This window comes from Pararge aegeria, chromosome 16 (genome assembly GCF_905163445.1).
Source record: "Pararge aegeria chromosome 16, ilParAegt1.1, whole genome shotgun sequence".
Classification (NCBI taxonomy): Eukaryota; Metazoa; Arthropoda; class Insecta; order Lepidoptera; family Nymphalidae; genus Pararge; species Pararge aegeria.
Window position 1 is genome coordinate 11,610,100 of NC_053195.1, and position 17,771 is coordinate 11,627,870.

The 17,771-nt window shown below is 36.1% G+C and overlaps 1 protein-coding gene across 1 annotated transcript in view; it reads left to right on the forward strand.

The window, feature by feature from the left end:
- The first annotated feature begins 496 nt into the window (after nucleotides 1–496).
- Nucleotides 497–17,771, forward strand: part of LOC120630368 (sodium/hydrogen exchanger 3) — a 56,407-nt gene continuing 39,132 nt past the window's right edge. Inside the window, exon 1 of the mRNA XM_039899576.1 lies at nucleotides 497–608. The gene's annotated coding sequence lies outside the window, so the exon portion shown is untranslated. The remainder of the gene's footprint in view (nucleotides 609–17,771) is intronic.

The window sequence follows — 17,771 nt, forward strand, 5'->3', positions numbered from 1 at the left end:
GATGTTATCATGTACCTCATGAACGCCATATGTTAGTAATCATTCTATTTTCGAAATTTTCAGAAAGCAGGTTAAATTATGTAGCGCTATTATTAGCTACAGGGTTCTTAGCTACGGATAGTGTTACTAAATTCTGAAATCAGAAGATTTGAGAATAGATTCATTATTAAGTTCGGGCGTAACGGAATAATCAATCTGGTGGGAACTCAAACATCTGGACAGGTAACTATTCAATAACAAGTTATGAAAACAAGGACTCTTGTATCCATGGAGCAAATTATAAAGCCCGCCCGCGGCCATAGAAGTAGCAGTCTATTTAAAGCTCACGAAGGTAGATCTAAAGATTCATTGGCCAGTTATATTGACAGAGTTGTTCACGTGGATCGGGATTCAAGAATCCCCGACGGAGGGTGTAAGGGGGGGCACAACACAACAGCGGCGCGCAGTCGTGAAGGGCGCGCTTTGCGCTGGGCGGGCAACTCAGTCGCGGCAAAACCTGCCGCTAGCGCGATCCCCGCGTCCTGTTGAAATCAATACAGACTATAATAAAAAATAGAAAACGACTCAAACACCACCCCCGTACAATAAAACACCCATCAAACACTAAAGTTAGTTAATTTATGTGCACGCTTCTGTGACCGCGAATTTAACGTTCGTGCTGCCAAAGTCATCCATGGACATGGCCACCATAGCAAACACATGATCGCCGACAGTCTCGCATACTGCCGCTCGTGAGTTATTCTTGGTTTAACGATTCATGCCTGTGTGTTTGTACGTAACAGTGTTTAATCGTAACGTTACGTAAATGCCCGCAGGCGTCTCGAAATCGATAAATTTTATTTATTAATCTACCATTACCTTACCGTAGGTTTGTAAGTGAAATCTTTCTAGTAGCGTTTAGCGGCTTTTGTCAAAACAAATATGTGCCGAATTTACCGAGTTTCCGTTGAATTTTAATATCCTCAAGCTCAGCGCACTGCTAAAATTATATTTTACCGACTTCATATTATCAGAACTACTGATATAAATTAGGCAAACTTAAAAATATGTAGCGTTTTCTGCTTAACGTCAATTTTAGGTCAGGAGAGCGTCATGAAAGTTGTGAGTGTCAAAAATGTTATTATATAACACAGTATCCTTCTTGTGACGTAACTGTAGTCTGTTGGGCAGCTTACATGATCATATTTAGGGAAAATTATTATCAGAGTTAATAAATAACTGAAAAATGTTCTATTACGCTTGGGTTATGTTAGACGAATTCAAGTAAAAGTGCTCTGCTCGAAAAAGCTACAGGATCTGTTAAGCTGTATAATTAATATGCACCCTCCAACATTGTCGTAATAGGTTACACGTGTATCTTATACCTAAGTACAGATGTATCTCTAGCTAATTTCGATAAAAGTTGAAATTGCCTTTTAACAGATTAGTATCATTACGTCAAGTGGCACTTATCGTCACATATTATACCTGCTTGTTTTATGTGCGCTTTACTTTGTATGGCAGGGCTCTATGGAAGGTTTTTGATTTATTCTTTAATTAATCTTACTCAGAAACTTAAAATTATAAGCACCTATAAGCTACAAAATATTTTGTAGCAGATTTTAGTTGGGGACTGTACTACACAAAACACAAAAGCTATTTAGGTAATAATCTACAAGTACTAAAGTTAGAACTCTCAGAAACAGTCCGAGTTTTTCGTTAAACAAACATAACAATGGTTCTGTTTTGAAACTAACACATCTTTAGTTAAAGATGTTATTTTTTAAGCTTATACCATAGATTAATTTAGATAAACCAGATTCCCTTTTTTACTTGTATAGGTCGTGCGACTTTTATAAAACCTCCAGTCAGAGTTGTGAATATGAAAGTGTTAAAGGAATATAAGTTTGTATTTTGTCAAAAAGGGTTAACGAGTATACCGGTGATCCCATAGCTGGCAGTTTACCTACCTTGGCCATTCAAAGGGGCAATACTGCCAGCATCTTAGGCAATATGCCTAGCTGCGGTGGTTTCGAATACGTTTCAGTTTTTATTGATGTATTTCAGTATAAGTTGTTTTAGTAAAAAAAAATAATAGATAGTTTGTATGTAATTATTATTTTTGGTTCCTTATTTTGTACTGCTTAAGAAATTGTGAAGCTTTTTGATTATTTATTAAAAATAAGTTTGTCCTGTCTTATAAAATTAAAGTTGATATTTAGTTTCGGAACTAAATATCGACCTAGCCTAGCTTAGTCCCTATATGGAACTGTTTTCGAGCACCCTTAAGTAGGTACTACGTTGTAGACAAGGTTAAAATTTCATATCCTGCAGTAGTTTTAGCCTTCAGACGTATGTATATAACTTAGTCGTGTCGCACCCTCAGAAATAACGTGATCTCAACATTATTTAACTCACAGTTTATAATCAACGCATATGTATTTCGACTGGTCTACTATCGAAATTAAAAATTTATATATTTCAAGTAGGCCTAATGTAAGTTACCACTTTTGAAACGACAAGTCAGTCTATTTGTAGTAATTTTACTACCAGTTCGGAAGGCAGATTCCACCGCTAAGAGCCGGCAAGAAACTCTGCAGATTGCACTTTTTCAACATCATGTTACAGTTTACAATATTGTGAGAGATGAGAGCGCAGCCTATTTTCAAGCCTTTGCGTTACTAAATTCATCAATCGTTTAGTAACTACAATTTATTAAATGTGTTTCAACGCATTGTTTAAACTTATGCAATGGTAGGTCCAAAATTACCTTGGTATAAAAACATATACTCATATGCGGATGTCAATTCAGAGTAAGGCGGCTGTTTATATCCACTTTTCGTTTATAAAGAGTAATGTTTTGTCTCACAAATTGTGTAGTGAAATTGTTATAAAAATATATAGGTACGGTACCTTCACAAGAAGGTACCGTAATTATAATAACTTATTTTTTTAAATTTTCTCAGGGATTTACGAGGTTTGAGCTCAACTAAAATTGGGTCCCAAAAATATTGGTTTAAAGTGTATCAACCTTTTTAAATGATGGAGGTGATAAACACGATGAACTGCCTCGTTGGTCTAGGAGCTAGCATGTTCAAATACAGATCAAGAGGCTTTTCGGTCGAGCAAAAAATTTGTACTGAGGTTTTCTACAAAAATAGATCTCTGTACCAGCCCGGAGTTAGGAAGCTAGCTAGCAGCGTTTACTCTCGTACCTCGGAGAGTAAACGCTGCTAGCCCGTTTAGCCGTCGTATCATCACTGGCTTTTAGTAGTAGTAGATTTTTTGTGACAAAGATAGTTCGGAGAAGTATGCTACCATAGCTTATATCTGCCGCCAAGCAGTATTGCTGTGTTCTTGTCTGTTGCTGTTGTTATAACGGGCACATGAGGCTTAACACCTAAGTCGCAGATTGATAGTTACAGGGCGGCATTATGTTGTATCCAGCATTTCCTGCGAAGTGTTGATCTGTTTTAGGCGATGGCTTTCCTCTCACGGCCGGCCCATATGCTTATGCCGTCAATTATTATTACTATTAAAGAAAAAACGGTCAAGCGAATCGACCCGCATTTCAACAGTGTGGTTATGCTCCAAAACCATCTCTCCTATAAGAGAAGATCCGCCCAGCATTGGAACGTTAATACCCTAATGGTGTAATCTTGCATCTTATGAAACCTTATTTTGCCAGTATCAAAAATCTATGTAGTAAGTTAAGAAAATTAAGCTTAATTTGCTATACTTCGCGAACAGCAGGAGAATCTGTATGGTGTAATTTATAATTTCTTCAGTCCATATACTCCACACCAAACAGATCCTCGGCAATGTACCCTCTACGCACGTTTCTCTCCGAAACCGGAGCATCCTGAATTGACTTGAATAAGGAGGAGATGTTCTACATATCCGGATTGAAGAAATTATAAATTACACCATACAGATTCTCCTGCTGTTCGCAGAGTATAAGTCGCAAATTAAGCTTAATTTTCATAATATATTATGCATTTCCGCAAAGTAACGTCTGCTTCTATCCAATATATACTTAGTAGATATTTTTACTCTGTAAATACATTATGGACTAAAAACACGTTGTCATTCTCCTTGGAATTCGGTCTGAATTTGGAGATTACCCTTGCCCTTGATAATTATGCGAACGTGACGTGCTGTATTCAAGGCTTTAGTATACGTTAACGATAAGTAATGGTTCTATTACAAAAGTTTTTAGAAGCTATATATACTTCTTTATTCGATCTGTAGCACTATTCTTGTAGAAAGGTTTTTTTTTTGATAAATATAGTGCCTACCTTAAAAAGTGAACTACAAAAGACTGGTGCTTTGTAGACCTAACTAAGTCACAATAAAACGCATTTGGTGTCGAGAAAAAACGGTTATTTTCAATCATCATTATTAGACATTACTCCTTACAAAATTAATCATTCTATTTTCGAAAAAATCTTGTGAAGATCTTGTGAATACCTTGACAGCATGTTGTTTGGCTTATGAGATACCTACCAAAAAATATTTACGGGACCCCTTACGTTCATGAGTAGTTAAGGTACAGCGCGGTTTTTATAATACTAAATCACATTATGTTACCGCGAGAAATAACTAGTGATATACGTATTTCTTGTCTTGTTTAACTGGCTCGATCCGAGTCAGGGGCAATTTGAAATCTTTTAATTTCATACGTTTTTCTTATCTGGTCTGATGGGGGGCTTCGGCCGTGGCTAGTTACGAACCTGTCGACTAACTAAACAAATGCGATGTCGCAGGGGTAGGAGTATATAACATTTATTCCCTAAAAGGTTAGCCCGCTACCATCTAAGACTTCATCATCTGCCACAACCAAAAAAACCTATTTTATGCGAACTCACCCACCCAATGTCACTCTTACAACGAAGATAAATCTATCGACACCTCATTTATCAAAATCTATCAACCTGTTTTGGCTGTTGCCTAATACCTAATTTTTTTTTGTGCGTTTGATCCGCCATTTTGCCTCTATGTGACGTCAATAATCTAGCCACAGAATTAAGAACATATGGAAACCGTGTACACGGTAATTTTGAAGCATCAAAACCACACCACTTTAGCAGTGTTTCTCGAACAGGCTGCTGATCACTTCATACCATTTAGCAGTTGAGATTAATTATTTACCTCTAATGTTCTAAGCATTTCTCATAAAATGATGAAAATGGTAAAATCTTGTGAGCTAGCAACACTCAAGTGTCAAACCGCTTGTTCGAGAAACACTAATAAAGTGGAGTGGTTTTTGAGGCTTCATTGTTAGTTGTGTACACGGATTCTTCTTATTGCGGTGCGTCTCCGACTAGCGAAGGTTGGCAGTCAGCTTCGTAAATTTTTGTCTATCTTTCGCGAGGCGAAATAATTCTGCTGCACTCGCGATTCCAGTCCACTCTCTGATGTTACGACAACAGGACTATTTTCACGGATTCTGTATAATCTTAATTCTGTGGATTTTTATTATTATTATACATTACTTTTTTGAACGTCTTTTATGAAGGCTACTCGGCTCAAAGCTTAGGGACCCGGGACACTGCGCGTCTAGTCCTAGTGTAGTTAAGTACCATACTGTGAAACAGTCGATCACTTAGTCACTTGTATTGCTTTTTCGGACTTCGAATCACTAACTAAGATGTTCAAAGGGCTGTAACATACGTACGGATAGATATATTTAGATCCTGTTTTCAAGAAATATCCGCCATGTTGTATAGTATCGGTATGTAGAAAGCTTAAGTTTCTTATGGATGTTCACATCGAAAAGGAAAATGGTAAAAAAGGACTAAAAGTTACGTTGTTGAAATACCATCAACACGTACGAAGCGTTTTGCTTCCTTCCTTCCTTTCTGATCCGCACCGCAAAGGCCTGGAATGCCCTCCCATCTTCCGTCTTCCACGATACCTATAATCTGGGTACCTTCAAATCAGGAGTGAATAGGCATCTTCTAGGCAAGCGCGCTTTATCTTAGGCTGCATCATCACTTACCATCAGGTATGATTGCAGTCAAGCACTTGTCTATATATTTAAAAAAAGAAAACTATTTTGCTTAGATAACATACATATTCAAATCAAGGGTAAGTCCTTAGATCTTATTTTTCACGTAAACTTTTTGACTATTGCCACTTGGGTTTATATCCAGTTAGCGAAACCGAAGCTAAAACAGTACCAATAATTATTATTTATTTACCTTTCATCATGCAGCGTCGAGCACTAATGCAAAACCAACGATGGTCTGCCAAGAAAATAAACAAAATCGTCGGAAACCGCCGGCCGGTCATTAAAGCGACGTTTATATTATGCAGAATGAAATGCGCACTACACGAGCACTGGAGAGGTAAATCACTTTCCCGTGCACCACGTGTATAGATTCACTAGCTGTGACACGCGGTTATCATCATCGTCATCCATTACCGACCAACTACAGTCTCTCAGATAGTCAGTTTGCCAAGTGTGGATTACTGGACCTCGCACGCACTTTTGACAACATTATGTAGAACTCTCACGCATGCCGGTTTCCTATCGATGATTTCCTTCACAGAGCAAGGGATATGAAATGAAATACACTTTATTGTACACCTAACAGAAATTAAATTATATACAAAAACAACACAATAAAACACAGGTACAATCGCTAAAAAGCGATCTCTGCCAGGCAACCCAACAAAGGAAAGGAAAAAAAACAAAAACACAGACTTAAGGGTTAGGTTGTACACAAGAGCAGAGAATATTAAATTGCATTGGATTGGATATTTAATTGCTTAGATTAAAAACGCAATTAACGTCGAACAGTTAAAGGTGCGTGGCGGGCACGAACTCGGTCTTCCGAAAGGCAAGCCTTGCCCGCTACGCTATCACCGCTTAGGTTTTAGTCTTGTTACCGTAGGTTTTGGAACTCCGTACAGCAGTGTTTGTTTGTATGTAGATAAAATATAGGTAGCATGATGATATATGTATGGACTTTGGCTAACACACTATCGTGTGTTGATGATCAGTCTTGAGGCTAAAACTCCTCCCTTTATAACTTTTTAAGCATTCAAATATCATTTGATTCAACGGTGAAGGAAAAATTTGTGAGTGAAGTTACCTACTAAACAGAAAAAAAGAGAAGTTTACCCCCGTTCAATATTACAAGTAAGATATTATTTGAAATTATTTCTACCCTTCTATGCTTGGAGAGTCGATAAAACTGGAAAAACACACATTCTGTCCTTTCCCCGTGACGAAAATGGCTACTGCCCATGCTTTTCGTGCTGATGTCGTTATCATTAATTAAATGAAAGCATATTTTCGTTACTCTACAGACAAAATTGCCCGAATTTCGACCGCAATCCGTAATACTGCTGGCATGCGAGATTCGACCGTCACCTTTGAATTTTTGGCATGTTTATCTACTTTCTCATAAATAATCTTCTGCTTACCTACTTTCCGTGTTTGTTTTTGGGGCGGCGTAGCTCATACGTACCGTAGGGTAACTATTGTCGGTCTACCATCGCCCTTTTCTCAGTAACTTGAAATCACAAAGTTAAGAACATACAGAAACCGCGTACACGACTAATAGTAAAGCATTAACAACCACTCCACTTTAATAGTGTGTCTCGAACAGGCGGTGAGTCTTTTCATTCTATTTATAATAATAATAACAGTTTTTTTTTTGCTTAAAAATACAATGTTTTTTTAAAATAACCCCCAAACTAGGAAATCCCGTGTCTTGGGGGTCAGTGTCTTCCCATATGTGCATCGGGATTAGAGAAAACAGAGAGAATAGATTTTTGGAAGTTTACATTATCAACATACAATTTATTATGTGTATAAGTGTGAGTGTGTGTATGTGTGTGTGCGAGCATGCGTGAGTCTGTGTTTGTAAGTGTGTGCGTGCATGTGTGTGGGTGAGTGTGTGCGTGTGTGTATTAAGAAGTTGACAGACCTCTAATCTTCTAGACTTTTACCATAAAATGGGAATAATGGTAAAAAATTGTGAGATAGCAATTTTCTGCGGGTATGAAGTTAGACGTGCGCAGGCCTCTTGCACTGTTTGTGGACTTGTGTCCAATGCATGCAATAATGATTAAATGAGGGTTCTGTATGGTCTTAATTCTATGCTTTAATTATCTTGTTGGTCAATGAACTCTTGTTATTTTTTAATTCATCACACAAATCATCATGTTCATCACACAAACTGCCACTGGCCACTGCGCCAGTCGGCCGTCAACTTAGCTACCAATATACTTGTTTTTTTGGCCAATATTTAGTTAAAAGAACGGAGAGTAACATAGGCTACATTTATCCCACGAAAACCAACGGTTCCCAAATCCCACGGGATCTGTAAATAACCGTAATAAACGCGGATGAAGAACGTGGGCCACAGTTTGTACTTAAATAATAAAACAAAATGATATAGGAAAACCATTGTTGTCTGACTGTCTGCACGCCCTTATGTCACTACCCTTTTTCTATTAAGATATCAAGTTATTCAATATCATAATTTTTCTTATTGTAAGAAAATCAAACTACTCAAACGCAATAAATACGGCATATCGAAGCGTGTTTTGATAGATACTAAAAGCCCCATGTACCTATACTGTTTCGAGCAGTGGCGTGCACAAGATTTTAGACTGGGGTGGGCACAAAGTAGGAAGATGGTGTCAAATGGATAAATCCTGCTACGAGCTTTTTAAATATTCTAGGGTAGGCAGTCCTTTTTTGCATATATGAAGTGCTTTCGAGTACACACTTCCCAGAAAACTAAAACCTTTAAAATATTACACGAAGATAGTTTCACAGCACAGAGAATGAGAATAATACGAAAATCAATGATTTTAATTGTCGTTTAAACTACCTTGTCGGAATTGGGAAAATGGAAACAACATTTCAATTCGAAAAACCTAACGAATATCGGATTTTATCAAAAGATTGCACTTTTATCTGAACTTTGACATGAGCTAAGCTACGGTTGAAGGTTTGTATAATAAATAAGAGGAATGCGTCTGGACAACATCGGTCGATGCACCACAGTTCAAAGTTCTCGATATCAAGTGAACCACCTGAATAGTAATTCCATGGTGTAATAATTAAATATCTATACTTATAATACATCTGCAACTGGATGATTTCTGTACATTTAATATATTTTGAAAATTTTGACCCGGGGAAGCATTGCTATTTTTTCCGCATTTGTCTTTCGAAATCCGCGCGGAAACGGAGTTTTAGATTGACGTGGTTTTTCAGATAGGCATAGTTAAAATATTATCAAGATTTTGCGTTTGCTTGGTTGAACGCGCTAATCAATTAAGGCTGTATAACATCACGCTACGAACAATGGCTACCATCATTAATGAGAAATGTTGCATGCAAAACATATCCTTTTGAGAAATTCCGATTCTGCTAGTCGGGTACTAATGTGCCAACAACGTATATTTACTTATGTGTAAATAATAAGAGGCCGTGCTTTGGTGCCGTCAGATCCAAAATGTGATAAATGTGATGTTTTTTATTCTTTTTGTTAAATTTAAGAGCTAGTGTTGAAATATGTAATTGTTTTCTGTCCCAAATAAATAAAATCGCCATCCTTTTTTCTGCCGCTAAGCAGTACTGTTGCGATGCTGTGTTCCGGTCTGTAAGACGTGGTTGCCGGTGTGGTTACAGAAACATGCGGCTCAACCTATGCCTCAAATTGATGGGCATGGGGCGATAACTTGCATGACGTGCTCCTTGCATACACTGTAAAGTGTTTCACTGTTAATAGGCAATGGTTTTTCACTATAGTGGGCCATTTGCTTTGTCACTCTGAACCACCCACTCATGATTTAATCAATCATGAGTGGCTTAGCCAAACACAGGTAAAAAAGAAACAAATAACAATCGGACACACTTTCTTATTATTTTATTCTTAGGAGAGCACTATTTTTAGACCTGTCATTTTAGTTTAGTTTAAAAATTTGTGTACAACAGAATAAGCTGGAATATTACGTCCTCATGAAACTAAATATGTATCAAACCGCAACGGTATTTATACCAAAATACTCACTGACACCGGTGATGAACATTCGTGGTATGCCAATTACCTTTTAATTATTTCTCCAAATAATTTATTTGTTTTGCAAAAATGCTAATCAATTAATTAATAATATAAACCTAATAAGAATTTTGTAAATTCGGGTTTTTTATTTATAAAATAGTTAAAACTTAAAATTTGTTTATTATACAATACGATTGAGGTATAAAATTGTATTATAACAGAGAATCACTTTTTCAAAACTTCTTTAAAAAATGATTTTGTTCTCCTTCACAGAGGCTATATGAACCCTGGTCATGTTTTAAATATCGCCTCTGTGATTCTCTGTTGTAATAAAATTAGGTTTCTAGAGTGGCTCAACTTTTATAACATACAGAATATTTAAAACTTTATTTGTTCCCAGTCATCACTCTTTCGTAGGTTACCTAAAAAACTTTACTATTTTAGCGGCACAATACCGCAAGAAACCAGAAATTAAAAAAAAAATCATGAAGGTAACTTAGTTAGAACAACAACCTCCTACATCTTACATCTCTCTCAGACGAAATACCAAATACTTTAATCGAATGACGTCGAGGAAAAAAAGTTACAACAGTTATACTGTTAACACGTCATAAATAACATACTGTATACAATTATGTTCTGTTAACTCATAGTGAGTGTGTATGTGGATAACAGCGATGCTTTCGATACTTTGTAATGGCAGGAGCGCCATTTTCCGAGCCCTGTCATGTTAATTATTTCGCCCCGCTGGATTAAATTATAATCATCATTATCAAACCCATTTAGATAGCCGGTTGGCGCAGTGGCGACCAAGCAGGGTCCAAGGCCGTGGGTTCGATTCCCACAACTGGAAAAAAAAATGTTTGTCTGCTGAACATAAATGTTTTTCAGTGTCTGAGTGTTTATCTTTATATTATAAGTATTTATGTGTATTATATTCATCAGCTATCTAAGTACGCAAAACAAAAGCTACGCTTACTTTGGGACTAGATGGGATGTGTGTATTGTCGTAGTATACTTATTTATTTATTCATTACGTGGATTAAAGGTGTAGGAAACCTGCATGCCTAAGAGCTTTTCATAATGTCCTTAAAAGCATGTGATTGAAAGTCTATACCAATCTACACTTCGCAAACTTGGTGGAGCCTAATGCCCGATTTCACTAACGATGAACAAGGCAATGCCTAAATAAGTAACTCCTAATCGAAGGAGATTCCTCAATCGTTTATCAAAAGTTATCACCTAAAATCAGTTGTTGTTATCAGTTGGTGAAACGTTTTTTTTCTTTAGACATCGCCTAAATCTTTAGACATTGAATTAAGGCGATGCCTAGGTTAAAAGTGAAATTTCTTAGCAACAAGAAAAGTAGAAAGCAAGAAGTGAAACTGAATTCCAATAGGCGGAAGGTGTGACACGGTGGGTCGTAGAATAGGGTGGGCGTACGGTGTTGCAGGGAACCGCTTGCACAAAATATAACGTTTAATATCTAAATGCAACAAAAGTTACTCTTATGGTAACCGTTGTTGAATTCAGATATGTCAAAAGTTAAGAACGTTATCATGCCCAAAATCTGACGTCGTTGAAAATGTCACCTCAACATCAGCAGCTCAACGTGTTTCAGTTTGATGTACGAGTAATATATATTATAGAGGTGCATACGACAAGTTCTCTTGATTAAAAATTTAAATGAAAGCAAGGCCACGATGGGATGTGGATTAAATTATCGTGGATGGATAGGTATATCTGAATCGGTCGGGTGAACAAATGGAAAGCACCTTATGTGCATCGGAATCTATGTTTAACTGCTATACTGTTATTTCCTGTTCAATCACTTTGTTCTATGAATAACGGTTGCCTACGACTTCACCCACGTACCTACTACAATTAGAATTTTTTTAGAAACAAAATTTCATGCCCTATTCAATACCCCTTTTCTGTAAATTCTACAGCCGACTGGCGAAATGGGCAGTAACCTTGTTTTTTGAATCAAAGGCCGTGGGTTCGATTCCTATAACTGGAAAATGTTTGTGTGATGAATATAATTGTTTTTCAGTGTCTGGGTATAATGTATCTGTAATAAATGTCAATGTAAGTTTGTTTTTTACGCTTTCACGTAAAAATTACTTAACCGATCCTCATGAAACTTTGTACACATATTCTTGGAAGTGTTAGAAGTAATATAGGATACTTTTTATCCTGACATTAAGCTCGGTTCCTTTTGGAGTGGGGATGAAAATGTTTGACGATTTTACACCATAACTCCAACAAATTATAACCGATTTAAATAATTATTTTTGTACTATAGAGGTTCTGTAATATGGTTGGAGATAGAGGACAGAACTCCTCAGCGGACAGCAGCAAACCCCTCATTTAAGGCTTAGCGATACTGAATACTTTAAATTTTTTTTAGAACTACAACTAAATTTAATGCCACATCAAAAAACAAAATGAAACGCAGACGAAGTCGCGGGCAACAGCTAGTATTATTATAATAACAACGGTCAACTTTACTGCGGGTCGTGCAATCGAATCTTTAAAACTAAATTTGGCTACGCTAGTTATATCCGTGCACACTCGAGACGTAAATCCAAGGTGTCGCCGTTGACGGTTACGTTATCTTGATCATCATATGGTAGTAGTATCACAGAAAACGCTACTGCCCGTTCTCTGTTGTATTCTCTTAGTCGCCTCGTGGGAAGAGTGAACAATTTTCTTTCAATTGACTTCCAACCCCCATTTTACCCCTTGAAGTAGGTTATATGTATAGTTATATGATGCTCGTATTGTTGTCTAATTGGGAGAAACCTACCAATTTCAAGTCGGCTGGTTATACGGCATTGAATTCGTTACGCAAAACCTGCTTGGTGGAACTTTGTAAAACAATAAATATTTCTATGGTTTCGCACCTAAAAAGTTAAAAACAATTACGGTTCGTATACTCATTGGGAACCGACGAGATGGGCTAAAAAAATTGCCTTTGTGTTGAATCATTCTTGAATAAATATTGTATGAAAAGAAAAGTGTTGCATTTAATGTTGCTTGGATGGAATGTTGCATTCCCTGACGGTTATAAGCATTGGTTTATTGTTACTATAGTGTTATACTATATCTGCACTTACTTAGTAGTTACTTTTGAGCACCGAAATAAACAGTGAACCGCGAATATTTTTTAATCCGAAACATACGGTTTCTGATATTTAGAAGACGTCAGATATTCATAAATAAAGAAAATATATATGTACTTTATCTTAATATATATAAATCTCCTGTCACGATGTTTGTCCGCGATGGACTCCTAAACTACTGAACCGATTTTAAATTAAATTGGCACACCGTGAGCAGTCTGGTCCAACTTAAGAGATAGGATAGCTTAGATCTTTAAGTAAAGTCACAATTTTATTTTATTGCAAATTATTTGTCTATAATTAATTGACAGTCACATGTTATATGTACATACAACTATACTCATTGAGGGTTAGCGATACTGAATACTTTAAAAACAAAATCAAACGCAGACGAAGTCGCGGGCAACAGCTAGTATATTTATAAACACGTCACTTCACTAAGCTACTTATCGTCTACAATGTTGCTTACGTATTTACTAGAAAGTAACAATAAAGAGGATTTACCCTGTGATATCTATAAATAATAGATTTCTGAAAATAGGTTAAAACCTTTGATAAAAGAAATAATTACATACTTGGTGTAGACATGTCTGGGTATTTCTATTTTATTATCAACTAGTGGACCCTCGCGATTTCGTCCGCGTATGAGTCAATAGAGAAGCTAGAATAGATTTCATGATAACATCATAATCATGTACCTACTATTATTTTACGTGGTATACTGAGTAAGTAAGTTGTCATGATTTAAAGTTGATACATACAAACATACATTCATTCATACATCCATCCCCAAAAACTTTTGCATTTATAATATTAGTAGGATGGTACGCATGCATTCGATCGTTGTCCCATATGCCTTGCGATTTGTGAAGAGTTATGTCCTTTATATCCGACCATATTTATCAGATCCTTATTAAAATAAAACAATACATGCTTGATAGTAGACACTTTCGAATAAAAAAAGAATTATTAAAATCGGTTCAAATTTTATGGAGCTATGAAATAAAATTGATAAAAAATTTCATCAAATTTCCCGGAGGAAACTTATTGTTTATCGGGATAAAAAGTATCCTATATGTTGACCCGGAATATCAGCTACAACATTTTATTTAAATCCGTTCTGTAGTTTTCGTGATGCCCGGACAGACAGATAGACAATCAAAAATTCAATAAAAAATCTGTTTTGGACTGGGTATCGTTTATAAAGCATCCACAGAGTACAGAAATCTTCCAGTTACAGTTTTTTATCAGTATAGAGTCCACTGCTGGGCTAAGAGTCTCTCCCAACGGTAGAGTGTGCCCATAATGACCAACTGGGCTGGGTTGGTGAGCGCACTAAATGATAGTGCCTATAGTAGCACAGAGAACACTGCTGCCCGTTCTCCATATCCTTTACACACGTTACTTCATGTCGGCTTGACACCCAATGGTGGTGTCAACTGTATCCCGACATGCCGTCACCACACCATAGAAATATGGTATATAATTCAATATCTAATATATAGCGATAAGACCGTCTTTGCGTCATTTTTACTTTTTCTTGTATTTCTGTTTTCAATATATATTATCTTCCGTTAATTGTGTGCAACAAAGAAAGAATTTATCTATTTACCTATCTATCTAATTTTTTTCGATCGGATTATTTTTGCATAATTTCTTTACAAAATAATGTCAAAATTTCTCATCTGACAGGTATCCTGTGAAGGCAAAATATTTTTATAAATAATTTAATCAGTTGTAAATAAGTAGCTACCATTAGTCTAGGTAATAATGAGCCCACTTTTACTCAAGAATTTCGGATAAAATGGCTACGAAAAGGTTTTTTTTCATCCCTCGTCAAGCCTCAGTCTCATTTAATTACGGCATGAGGTGTATAGGTGTCATTCGTAGTGAATGAGCCAGATTTAAAACTTAATGGGGACATTTAAAACTTCGGTATATTTTAGTTCTTAATTACAATGGAATACAACTTAATTATCTTCTCAGATCTTAACTTTTGCGTGTGTTTTATTCAAACTGGATTTTTGTCAGTTTTGCCGTTTGGCCGTTAGGGTTAAAAAAACGGCAAGCTTCGCTAGGCTCTACTTGAAAGCCGAGCTTCTAATTCTATAAACATACGCCCTAGTCAAAATATTATTTAGCTTGACAGATAGTCTGTTTTTCCGAAAGGATTTAAAAAAAGACGAAGCGCTTCGCTTACCTCGACTTGGGGATAGATATATACAAAATATCATAAAGGGACTTGCGGTTGCGGCATATTTTAGCATCCGACCGTTTGTCTGACGTCAATGTTGCCAGGGAATGTTTTTGTTGGTTGAATAACCCCCGTCGTATTCGATTTCTGAACGTTGCAAACTTTACGCGATCTAAAATGCTACGTGGCCAGCAGAGCTATTCTGTTCCCAGTTGCAACCAAATTTAGCTAGACACTGTGGAAAACTGCCACAAAATAATCTGTAAATCTATGTTTTGCATTCTGAAACCTAAGTTTCCACCTGTGACAATTTCGACTCGGTTTGCATATACAATTATGTAATGTATATAGCGTCATTTGATGGCAACTTTCCACAGTGGCTAGCTAAATTCGGTGTTAACTGAGATACAGCCATTTCAGGTCGCGTTTTAGTTGTCTAAAGTAAAATAATAAGTAATCCTACTACTACATTAATAGCATTCTTTTATTTTTTCCAGAAATGTTTACCTATACAACGTGATACTTACGAAATAAATTTGAAGGATGCATACGTATATTTTATAAGGAAAATATAACTAACTGTAATTATATCAAAAGAAGCATATTTTTTTTTTCATACAAACGAATTTAAACGCTCTAAGTTATTGTTTATGACAACTTTTTACTAAATCTGATTTGTTTTAGTAAAAACTATGGTAGTAGTTTAGGGTAGTAGTTTCGGTTTCACAGATAAGTCTCAGAGACAGTACATAATGTACCTATAAAGCCTGTGAAGTATTAGTTCGTTTTTCATTTACACGTTGTATAATGACGAAACTCTAACTCTATAATTTATTTCTGACGAAATTATTTTTATTTCTTACCGATGTTTCCTAAATAGACAGCGAGGTATAGCCAGACAGTTTTAGTCAGTTCTAACATCTTACCAGACAAAGATAAAGGTCAGCCGTTAAAACGAGCAGAAGGCTATATTTACATACAGACATGTGTTAATTTTTAAAACTCTGTAAACTAAATTGGCAGGTGAAAAAAAAATTATGAATTATTTTCCATAAAAACATAATAAAAAGGATTACTGATTAAAGATAATAGAAAGTATAACAGGTAGTTATTCGAGACCAATGGCAATTTACTTTAGTTTAGAGGTTTGTGTACAGCAAAATCGGCATCAACTTTATATCTATCTGTCTGAATAAAGGTTACGAAACAGCTGAACAGAAGCGGTTTGATGGTAGTCGTAAAATGTCAATTACGCAAATGACGCGACTTCGATATTTTGATATCTGCGGATTACGAGTATTCCAAGATGAAGAAATTTATCGATTCTGCGAAATATTAAGATAATTTTTTTCGAATTTTGTGGTTAAACAAGGAAATTCTTTCCGTAGGAATTTAACAGTCATGTAACAGTCGGTCGATTTCGAAAATTGTAAGTAGGTAAGTAATTATGACGTCGCGATTATGACAATTGTTATTAAAGACTAAATTTATGGTACTCTCTTGCAAATTAATACCCAAAGATACGAAAATATATAGGTAATTAAATACTCATAAATTTTCTTATTTTCAATGAATAATTAATAAACAATATCTCGTTAGGGTGTTTATCAGAACATGCTAAATCAATGCCAAACATCATTCGTTCATCAATAATTATAGCCTAAGAATTGGTAAAACGTTTTTTCGCCTTAATCATTAGGCATTCGATTTAGACGATGTCCCGGTTTAACACGGGCGTAAGTTTTATTTAATACTAGATGTTGCCCGCGACTTCGTCTGCGTTTGATTTTGTTTTTTGATGTGGCATTCAATTGGCATTCAAGTATTCAGTATCGCTAAGCCTTAACAGCAGTCCGCTAACGAGTTCTGTGCTCTATCTCCAACTACATTCATCAGATCTGCTCTAAGTTTTGGCAAAATTAAACTCATATTATATCCTCTATAGTACTTTTTTTGTACTCTGTAGTACAAAAATAATTATTTAAATCGGTTATAATTTTTCGGAGTTATGGTGTAAAATCGTCAAACACCTTCATCCCCTCTCCAAAAGGAACCGAGGTTAATGTCGGGATAAAAATAATCCTATATTACTTCTAACACTTCCAACAATATGTCTACAAAGTTTCATGAGGATCGGTTAAGTAGTTTTTGCATGAAAGCGTAACAAACAAACTTACATTGACATTGATAATATTAGTAGGGATAGGGATAGGGATTATTATACACATAACAGGCAACTCTATGTATAAAGTAAAGTAGGACCCTCTTTCTCTTAGATATGACAACAACGTGTTGACGACCTACATTGCGCAGACGTAAGCGTTGTATACAAAGCGAACGCTCGTTTCAGCACTTACAGCTAATGTATAATACATTGTTTTACCCATGAGGTATTTATTATAAAACCTTGATGACCTTCCTGGTCCATTGGTGGCGCTATGG